The sequence below is a fragment of the Phocoena sinus genome, chromosome 4 (assembly GCF_008692025.1).
Source record: "Phocoena sinus isolate mPhoSin1 chromosome 4, mPhoSin1.pri, whole genome shotgun sequence".
Classification (NCBI taxonomy): Eukaryota; Metazoa; Chordata; class Mammalia; order Artiodactyla; family Phocoenidae; genus Phocoena; species Phocoena sinus.
Window position 1 is genome coordinate 125,481,748 of NC_045766.1, and position 11,550 is coordinate 125,493,297.

At 36.5% G+C, this 11,550-nt stretch overlaps 1 non-coding gene across 1 annotated transcript; it reads right to left on the minus strand.

Annotated features, from left to right (window-relative positions):
- Nucleotides 1-5,254: 5,254 nt before the first annotated feature.
- On the minus strand, nt 5,255-5,418 carry LOC116753758. Its single transcript, XR_004349860.1, has one exon. It is a non-coding gene; the product is annotated as a U1 spliceosomal RNA (small nuclear RNA).
- Between the last annotated feature and the right edge of the window lie 6,132 nt (nt 5,419-11,550).

The following is an 11,550-nucleotide window of genomic DNA, read 5'->3' on the forward strand; positions in this document are numbered from 1 at the left end:
ATGAGACATTCTATATCATCTAGGACTGCACTAGCATATTCTTTCAATTAAATTTAAATTATAGTTGCATACCTGGCTTTTAGAGTTTCTCTTTCAAAGTCCTTTGCCTATTCAATGAGGCATTTTTTATCCACAAGTAACATTATTTTCAATGTATTTTCAATAATTGACTCTTTAATGTTGTGGAAATAAAAGTAATGATGTTGAACCCAGGCTTAACTTAATGCTTGTTGTACTGACTGCTACCAATAATCAAATGAAGTGTTTAACCTTCTAGAATGATCTCTGAATCTGCTATTAATGGTGAATATTTCATGAACTAGTAAATCAGAAAGCTCTTACATTAAAGAGTCTGTGGAAAATGAAAATCTCCCTTAATATTTGATTTTGAATTAATTATAGGAAAACTGATTATTAACACAAATTAACTTATTTGAAGTGACTTATTTAATTGCGAGTAGAGTTGTCGTTTGCTATTCCCTGGGGACTGGTTCCAAGACCCTTCTCAGATACCAAAATTTTAGGATGCTCATGTCCCATAGTTGGCCCTCGCAACCCACAGTTCCACATCTGTGGATTCAACCAACTGCAGATCATGTAGTGCTGTAGTATTTAAAACAAAACAAAACAAAACAAAAAGCAAGTGTAAGTGCACCCGTGTAGTTCAAACTTATGTTGTTCAAAGATCAACTGCACTTAAATAGACATTAAATACATGTAACAAACATTATGTGATTTCAAATAAAATGCTCCTGAATTGATTCAACTTGCATGTGGTAGGCACCAATTATGTGTCAATCATGGTGCCCAGGACTAGAACACAATGAAGAATGAGAGACTTGAGTTTTACTTGTAAAAAACTAGCACTCTAAGGGCTTCCCTTCCATTTTCTTGTTGATTTGCCTCTATAAAATAATGAAACAATTTAAAAGCTAACTAAACAATATGTGGATTAATATTGAAGCTCTTTTCAGAAATATTATTAAATTTCAACTAAGTACTAAATCCCAATACTGTTTTTTTTACTCTTATCATCATTATTATTTTAAAAAAGAAGTAAAATGTACAGATAACACTAGTAATAAATAATCATTAATAGCTACTGCAATATTCACAATTCTTTGCTTTATGATATTAAAAATATAGTCCTGATGTATAACCCTGGGTAAGATTATTTTCTCTAATTCTTCTCTAGAAGTCAATATAATTTGTTGCATAAAGAAATTCTTAAAATGCTAAATTGCTTTTTCCAGTTTGATATGTAACAAATAACCTAATTAATTTCCCAGACTTCCTCATTTTCCACCTGGGCTGAGGGATATTTTATCATTGGGGGGTAGGAGTGGGTAAAATAACATGAAAGAAGTTAATAGTACTGGCTGAATAAATGAGGTGGAGAGAAAATTTGTGGGGATGACAGCCAGACAGTGTAACACACTCACCTCATCCTCTTGGTGCTATCTCATCACTTCTTTGGTATCTTTGCATAAACCATGTTGTTTTCAGGATTATAGAATTTTAGGTATTTTAAGTTCCCTACTAATCTTTAAATCACAATACAATATTTATTAAAATCTTAATATTAATTGCTCTTTTAAAATGTCAGAGTTTAATTTTAGTTGTAGTTTTATGAACACTAGCAATAATAGCATTAGGGATGGGACTATTAATGATAAAGGTAGTAGTGGTAATATTAGTTATGATTTATTAAGGGTTCACTCTGGCAAAGAATTGTGCTGAATTTGCATTCTTTATTACTTGTTATTCATTCACAATGATTGTGACAATTATTATTATTTGGATGAAAGCCATAACATATTTGAAGACATGATGTCTAATGGCCACTGAGAAAACTATCTTGAGTAGACAAATATTCCCTATTGAGTAGAAATTTGAGGCTTTAGATGGGTGTGTTTTGAGAATATTTCTGAAACCCAAAAACTTTTCAAAAATATTCTCAAAACAGACCCATCTAAAGTCACCAAAGTCATATAGATAATCATGGGAGATTTAGTATTGCAATTCCTGATTTATGATTATCTCCTCTTGACGTTTCATAATTTCTTATAAATAGCGCAATGGCAACTTTTGGTTTGAACGCTGTCTATACCATTTACTTTTCACTGATTTGATTTTGGAAAAGTTATTTTAAAGCCCTTGTCTCCATTTCTTCATCTTTAAAATGGGTGTAATAATAGTCTCTTCATAGGATAATTCTAAGTATCCTAGTTTTAACTAATGAAGGTTTCATTATATTAATTCATTAGAACAGTGTTGAACACAGCATTCTAGAAAGTATTAGCCACTACTGTTCTAAGACTAAAGGATCCTTTGCTTTAAATAAGTATATAGCTAATCAATATCTGGTATCACTTAGAGATTATATGTTCATAATAGTCAAATAACTGCATTTGCTTACGTTTATATCTAATAGCCTTAGATATTTAGCACATTGTAAATAAGTGGTAGGAAAGGAAATACAGTCAATCCATTTTCTATTTTCACTGATGGTGGCAAATGCAAGTGAAGAACAAGTAAAAACCACAAATTATTTTTATCTATTACACTTTTCTAACTAGAGATAGATTCAAGATTTTAATAGCAAATATATGACCTAAAAGGTGATGCTACAAAATGTACCTACTAACTCTTTGTCAAATTATCAGTTATTGATGTGACAACTAAAATATCCTGGAGAAAGAGAATGAGATACATTTGGTGTAAGGTTAGGTTGTTTATTTGAGATGTTTCTGGTTTCTTAAGGTAGGCTTGTATAGTTATAAACTTCCCTCTTAGAACTTCTTTTGCTGCATCCCATAGGTTTTTGGTCATTATGTTTTCATTGTCATTTATTTCAAGGTATTTTTTGATTTCCTCTTTGATTTCTTCAGTGATCTCTTGGTTATTAAGTAATGTGTTGTTTAGCCTCCATGTGTTTGTATTTCTTACAGAGTTTTTCCTGTAATTGATATCTAGTCTCACAGTGTTGTGGTTGGAAAAGATGCTTGATACAATTTCAACTTTCTTAAATTTACCAAGGCTTGATTTGTGACCCAAGATATGCTCTATCCTGGAGAATGTTCCATAAGCACTTGAGAAGAAAGTGAATTCTGTTGTTTTTGGACGGAATGTCCTATAAATATCAATTAAGTCCATCTTGTTTAATGTATCATTTCAAGCTTGTGTTTCCTTATTTATTTTCATTTTGGATGATCTGTCCATTGGTGAAAAGTGTGGTGTTAAAGTCCCCTACTATGATTGTGTTGCTGTTGATTTCCCCTTTTATGGCTGTTAGCATTTGCCTTATGTATTGAGGTGCTCCTCTGTTGGGTGCATAAACATTTACAATTGTTATATCTTCTACTTGGATTGATCCCTTGATCATTATGTAGTGTCCTTCTTTGTCTCTCGTAAGAGTCTGTTTTAAAGTCTATATTGTCTGATATGAGAATTGCTACTCCAGCTTTCTTTTGATTTCCATTTTCATGGAATATCTTTTTCCATCCCCTTCCTTTCAGTCTGTATGTGTCCTTAGGTCTGAAGTGGGTTTCTTCTACACTGCATGTATACAGGTCTTGTTTTTGTATCCTTTCAGCCAGTCTATGTCTTTTGGTTAGAGCATTTAATCCATTTACATTTAAGGTAATTATGGATATGTATGTTCCTAATACCATTTTCTTAATTGTTTTGGGTTTATTATTGTAGGTCTTTTCCTTCTCTTGTGTTTCCTGCCTAGAGAAGTTCCTTTAGCATTTGTTGTAAAGCTGGTTTGGTGGTGCTGAATTATCTTAGCTTTTGCTTGTCTGTAAAGCTTTTAATTTATCCGTCAAATCTGAATGAGATCCTTGCTGGGTAAAGTAATCTTGGCTGTAGGTTTTTCTCTTTCATCACTTTAAATATGTTCTGCCACTCCCTTCTGGCTTGCAGAGTTTTTGATGAAAGATCAGCCGTTAACCTTATGGGGATTCACTTATGTGTTACTTTTTGTTTTTCCCTTGCTGTGTTTAATGTTTGTTCTTTGTATTTAATTTTTGACAGTTTGGCTAATATGTGTCTTGGCATGTTTCCCCTTGGATTTATCCTGTATAGGACTCTCTGTGCTTCCTGGATTTGATTAACTATTTCCTTTCCCATGTTAGGGAAATTTTCAACTATAACCCCTTCAAATATTTTCTCAGTCCCTTTCTTTTTCTCTTCTTCTTCTGGGACCCCTATAATTCTAATGTTGGTGTGTTTAATGTTGTCCCAGAAGTCTCTGAAACTGTCCTCAATTATTTTCATTATTTTTTCTTTATTCTGCTTGGCAGTAGTTATTTCCACTATTTTATCCTCCAGGTCACTTATGCGTTCTTCTGCCTCAGTTATTCTGTTATTGATCCCTTCTAGAGAATTTTTAATTTCATTTATTGTGTTGTTCATCTCTGTTTGTTTGCTGTTTAGTTCTTCTAATTCCTTGTTAAACGTTTCTTGTATATTCTCCATTGTATTCCTAAGATTTCATCTTTACTATCATTATTCTGAATTCTTTTTCATGTAGACTGCCTATTTCCTCTTCATTTGCTAGGTCTTGTGGGTTTTTACCTTGTTCCTTCATCTGCTGTGTGTTTCCCTGTCTTCTCATTTTGCTTAACTTACTGTGTTTGGGGTTTCCTTTTCACAGGCTGCAGGTTCGTAGTTCCCGTTGTTTTTGGTGTCTGTCCCCAGTGGCTAAAGTTTGCTCAGTGGGTTGTGTAGGCTTCCTGGTGGAGGGAACTAGTGCCTGTGTTCTGGTGGATGAGGCTGTTTCTTGTCTTTATGGTGGGCAGGTCTACATCTGGTGGTGTGTATTGGGGTGTCTGTGGCCTTATTATGATTTTAGGCAGCCTCTGTGCTAATGGATGGGGTTGTGTTCCTGTCTTGATAGTTGTTTGGCATACGGTGTCCTGCACGGTAGCTTGCTGGTCGTTGAGTGGAGCTGGGTCTTGGCGTTGAGATGGAGATCTCTAGGAGATTTTCACCATTTGATATTATGTAGAGCTGGGAGGTTTCTTGTGGACCAGTGTCTTGAACTTGGCTCTCCCACCTCAGGGGCACAGCCCTGATGCCTGGTTAGAGCACCAACAGCCTGTCCTCCACACAGCTCAGAATAAAGTGGAGAAAAAAAAAGAAAGAAAGAAGAAGATAGAATAAAATAAAATAAAGTAAAATAAAATAAAGTTACTAAAATAAAACATAAATAATAGTTATTAAGAAAACAATGTTTTTTTTCTTTTTTCAGGGGAAAGCGTGAACACAGTCCCCCACTACCACAAATTATGCAGTCGAGTTTCCCACATTTGGGGAAATCGCAGGGGTCAGCACATCTGGAGTGCAATGGATAAGCCCCTCCCTCGGAAAACCACCTTCGTGATCATGGTATCTCCCCTGCCAGGTAAGTATAGAAAACAAAATGTTTTAATTAAAAAAAAAAAAAACTGAAACAAAAACAAACAAACAGAAAATGGACAGACAGAACCCTAGGACAAATGGTTAAAGCAAAGCTATACAGACAAAATCACACACAGAAGCATGTACATACATACTCACAAATAGAGAAAAAGGGGGAAAAAAAAAAAAAACATATATCATTGCTCCCAAAGTCCACATCCTCAATTTGGGATGATTCGTTGTCTATTCAGGTATTCCACAGATGCAGGTACATCAGGTTGATTGTGGAGATTTAATCCTCTGCTCCTGAGGCTGCTGGGAGAGATTTCCCTTTCTCTTCCTTGTTCGCACAGCTCCCGGGGTTCAGCTTTGGATTTGTACCCGCCTCGGCATGTAGGTCGCCTGAGGGCGTCTTTTCTTCACTCAGGACGGGGTTAAAGGCGCAGCTGATCTGGGGGCTCTGGCTCACTCAGGCTGGGGGGAGGGAGGGGTACGGATGGGGGGGTGAGCCTGTGGCAACAGAGGCCAGCGTGACGTTGCAAAAGCCTGAGGTGTGCAGTGTGTTTCCTGGGAAAGTCTCTGGATTACGGGACCCTAGCAGTGGTGGGCTGCACAGGCTCCCCGGAAGCAGGGTGTGTGGATAGTGACATGTGCTCGCACACAGGCTTCTTGGTGGCTGCAGCAGCAGCCTTTGCGTCTCATGACCGTCTGTGGGGTCCGTGCTGACAGCCGCGGCTCGTGCCCGTCTCTGGAGCTCCTTTAAGCAGCGCTCTGAATCCCCTCTCCTTGCACACCAGGAAACAAAGAGATAAGAAAAAGTCTGTTGTCTCTTAGGCAGTTCCAGACTTTTCCCGGACTCCTTCCCGGCTAGCCATGGCGCACTAGCCCCCTTCAGGCTGTGCTCACGCCGCCAACCCCAGTCCTCTCCCTGGGATCCGACCTCCGAAGCCTGAGCCTCAGCTCCCAGCCCCCGCCCACCCCGGCGGGTGAGCAGACAAGCCTCTCGGGCTGGTGAGTGCTGGGCGGCACCGATCCCCTGTGCAGGAATCGATCTACTTTGCCCTCCGCACCCCTGTGGCTGCACTCTCCTCCGTGGTCCCGAAACTCCCCCCTCCGCCACTAGCAGTGTCCGCCCACGAAGGGGCTTCTAGTGTGTGGAAACGTTTCCTCCTTCACAGCTCCCTCCCAGAGGTGCAGGTCCCGTCCCTATTCTTTGTCTCCTTTTTGTTTCTTTTTTCTTTTGCCTTACCCAGGTACGTGGGGACTTTCTTGCCTTTAGGGAAGTCTGAGGTCTTCTGCCAGTGTTCAGTAGGTGTTCTGTAGAAGTTTTTCCACATGTAGATGTATTTCTGGTGTATTTGTGGGAAGGAAGGTGATCTCCACGTCTTGCTCTTCTGCCATCTTGAAGCTCCTCTCCCTAGTTATATTGATGAAGCACAATTCTAATATCGCTTTATGAAAGGTGTCATAAAATGTTACTTATTGCATTTAGCTTATGTAAATTTCTTGTGCTGCTGTTTATAAGGCTAAGTAATTCATGTCTGATACTTCATATGCAACCAACTAATGCAATATTTTGAATGGCATATAAGGACTAATAAAGACTAAACTATTACAAGAAAAAAAAAAAAAAAACAGATGAAGTCTGTTTTATCCAACCATGTTAGCAGTGGTTGTATCTGTAGTTTTTACATGGTGACATAATAGAAATGAAACAAATGTGATCTCCACATAAGAAATGTTAGTAGAATGGAAATAACATTGATTGTATAAATATAATATTTTAAATGATTGATGATTTACTTATTAAATTATTAAAATATATATTCTTCTCGGCTTAGTAAATATGACTATTTCCTGCTCAAACAAAGTTAAGCAAAAATAACTTTACATCTCTCAAGTTTATTATTCAAGTACTATTCAGTGCTCTACATCTCCCAGGTGTTCATGATAATTTATTAAAACTCATAGCTTTCAGGCAACCATTGGGGCAGGATAAACAGAAGTTATTCAAATTCTTTCTCATCTCTCTTACTAGATTGCAGTGTATGTTGGTAGATGCTAATAAGTTATTTACTGAAAGTTTCATTTTGGAGAAAGGGGATTGATTTCAGTCAATGCTTTCCAAGGTTTTCAAGTTCCTCACTTATATCACACACAAGAAAAGTAGAGTATAAAAGCTTAATCTTTGGATAAGGCTGCAATTGTTGGTGTTTCACTCTTCAGTTGTCAATTGCTTCGGAATAAGATCCTCCAAAATTCAGTAGCTTAGAACACCACCATTTTATTATGTCTTACAATTCTGTGGGTCCAGTGGTGACAGCTCACCTCTTGTAGCCAAGTGTCTGCTTGGCTACAACATTCAATATGACTTCCCTCATGTGCCTAGTGTATTAGATGGAGTGGCTGGAAGGACTTGAGTGTAGATGGAATGCTTTGATTTAGGCCATATATCTGGAACCTTTCTCAACATCTGCTCAGTCTAGGTGGTTTCTCCACTATCACTATGTGGGCTTCGTATAGCATGGCAACTTGATTCCACACGGCAGGAATGAAGCTTGCTACACTCAGTGCCTGAGCTCAGAAATCCCAAATTATCACTTGTAATATGTTCCAGTGGTCCAAGGCAGCCACAAGGATGGTCCATATTCGACATGAGGAAAAAGTAAGCTTTGTGTCTTGAAACTAGGTACAGAGCATGTGCACAGTACAGAGGAGGTGTCATTGGGCAAATTCTTTTGGGACTAATTTGCAAATCCCAAACCAGAATTTTCATCTATTACTCATTTGTTTAATTTTGTGAAAACCTGAAAGTTATCTGGCTTAATTTCATTGAAAAGTATTTACCAGGATCTTACTTGTTCTGTATAGCTAGGTTAGCTTTTGAGGATTTAGCATAGAAGAAAAACATTTTTGAATAAACATTTTAAAAACAAATTATGTTCTTATTATAGCTGTTTCTCAATATTTGGAGATTTTTAAAATTCACTTTCAAATAAAACAATAAAGCTTAACTGTTATGAATGTTAACATTTTAATTTAGAAAAAATCTACAAAATAAAAGCAAAATTAAAACTTTTAAGGGCTTCCCTGGTGGCACAGTGGTTGAGAGTCCGCCTGCCGATTCAGGGGACACGGGTTCGTGCCCCGGTCTGGGAAGATCCCACATGCCGCGGAGCGGCTGGGCCCATGAGCCATGGCCGCTGAGCCTGTGCGTCTGGAGCCTGGGCTCCACAACGGGAGAGGCCACAACAGTGAGAGGCCTGCGTACCGTGAAAAAACAAAAACAAAACAAAACAAAACAAAACTTTTAAGAACGTCTCAATTGCTTCAATAGTTCAAGAGCAATTAAATTTCCCAATTTTGAACATCTATTTATTTTCCTTTATATGTTTACAAAGCTCTTTAAAAATATTGTTCTTTATGGTCTTATAAGCATATAAAACACATTCACATAAATGTCTCTTGCTCTTCAAACATGTTTTTTCTTTCATAATGAAATCATTTTGGTAGGTTCTAATTAAATCAATGAACCATAAATGCTAGGGCAACTGATCAACTGAAGAATTCTTGCTGTATTCAGTAGAAGTAATTCCTAGGGTTTTGTGTTTAATTCACTTCATTTTACAGGTTCATTAACCATAAAAAACATCAATTTTATTCAATACTTTTCTTGGCACACTGACTGAATAACTTTCCAAGGAATGAGACGTACGGTTGAGACATATTCTGCTCTATGAAATTTTTTTCTCACATGAATGTAATTTCATAAAGTTGCCAAGAAGTTTTTATTTCTAGACAAGTACAAATATATGCCTATTGTATGCACTATCAGTGCTCTTAAATCTTCATCTCTCTCAAAATAAAGTCAATGGCAGAGGGAATGTTAGCAAAACTCTTCTGTCTTTTGCAAATAAAAGCATCTTTAGGTGAATTTTATAATAATGGTTCAGAGAGGACTTAATTGTGAATAAATTAATTATTGCCACTGAGAGACTGCAACACATATAAACCCTCAGCTCATGCCTTTGGAAAAATTAGTTCCTTCATTATGTTTCCTGACTTCTTTCTCCCTTTAAGTTCCAACATTCTTAGGTCAGGGATGTGTGCCTTTGTTTTTGCACAATCTTCAATGTTAAGGTTTGTTGAAGCATGATAAGATGAGAAAGGGCAGCCAAACGTCATAAAGGTGATCAGCAGAGCAATCACTAGAGTATCAGTAGTTGATCGTGGATGGAATTCAGAGGGATCATAAATTTGTCTGCAGAAAAAAAAATATTTTTGTTCACTATCCTCTAATTGAAATTTCACATTTCCTAAACAAATGTAGGTAACAAATTATACATGTATTATGATTAACTATTACTTGTCACCAATATAACACATATATTTCTGTGTAAACTTACAGTTGTTGCAGATATCTCAAAATAATAAATTAACCACTACTTTGATATTATGGTAGGTTTTAGAAGTGCTACTATTTCTTATTACTTAATGTGTTAATGAAGAAATACTTACATTAATATATTATGTTGTAAAACTTTGTATAACTGTATATTTTCTATGAATTTTTTCATAGGAAATTTTTCATGAATTCATAAATCCACTCCAAAAAAGAGGTGCATGGATCAAAAATGATTAAGAACCCCTGCAGTTCTCGCTGAGCATGATTATTAACTGATATTTACCATTTCCTTCCATCATATATTTTAGATATCTCATGTTACCTTGTATAAATACCTTTCCTGGTGAAGTTACCTGGATTTTTATTTTTAAGTTGCCTTTCCCTTAGCAGGACATGTTTGTTAAAATTGTCCTTTAAATATAATTTAACATGAAAATACATCTTCTATCCAATCTATAAGCAAAATGTATGAGATATATTTTCAAAATATTTTCTGACACTGAACTTTTCTATTCATCTTGTATTTTCCAATATGGTATGTTACCTAGTAACTATGCTAATTTCTATGGCATCCATTGTGAATTTTCATTATCCATGCTATACCAGGCATTAGGATTTTGCATATCATCTCTGTTTCTCACCATCTTCAATGTTATTACTTTACTGTATGACATTATCTTCTCTTACCTGGTTATTGTAATGAAAGCCAAGTTGATCTTCCTGTTTCCAATCCTATCTTCTCTTCAAATTAATACACTGCACAGCACCTACAGATTTCCTTCTTCTGCATGAGTTTAGTTATGTCACTGCTTTTCCAAAATCACTCCAATGTATGTCCATCTCATTCACATCTAATAGCCAATTCTTACAACAGGCAGAAATGTTTTATATAATTTCATTAAATGACTTCTGTCTGGGTAGGCTCAACTGTGTTTTCTGCCTATGATCTCACAAAGGTGAAATCAAAGTGTCAATCAGGCTGAGTTCATATCTGAAGACTTTGAGAAGAATTTGCTTCTAAGCTCTTTCAGGTCATTGACAGAATTCAGTTCCTTGTGGTTGTAGGACTGATGTCCTCATTTCCTTGTTGGCTGTCAGAGAGGAGTCACTATCATCTTCTAGAGGTCCACCTGCATTCCTTGACATGTTATACCCCTTTATCTTCATGTCAACCCTGTGATATCAAATTGTCCTCATACTAGGAATAGCTATGACTTTATTTTCTTCTGCTGGTCATTATAAAAACAACATCAACAACAAACTCTGCTTTGAAAAAGCAGAAAGTAATTTCTGCTCACTCAGTTTTCTTTTTGAGAGTTTACTAAGTAAAGTCCACTGGTTAGTAATCTTTATTACATTTTCAAAATCTCTTTGTCATGTAACATAATATAATATGGCTGAATATCTCACCATATTCACAGTCCTGGAAATTACGGCTGGAATCTTAAAGTAGCCATTTTAGAATCATCACTGGCACAGATGGAAAATATTTGTGGAAAGGGATGTATTAACTTTCTATTGTTACATAAATATATTGTCACAAACTTAACAGCTTAAAGCAGCATTAATTTACTAGGTCACAGTTTCTAAGAGCCAGGAGTCTAACATGGCTTATCTGGGTCCTTTGCAAAGCTATAATCAACATATCCACCATGGCTGCATTTGAATATGGAAACTTGACTATAGCGGGATCTGCTTCAAGCTTATGTCATTGTTGATAGAATTTAATTCCTTATGGT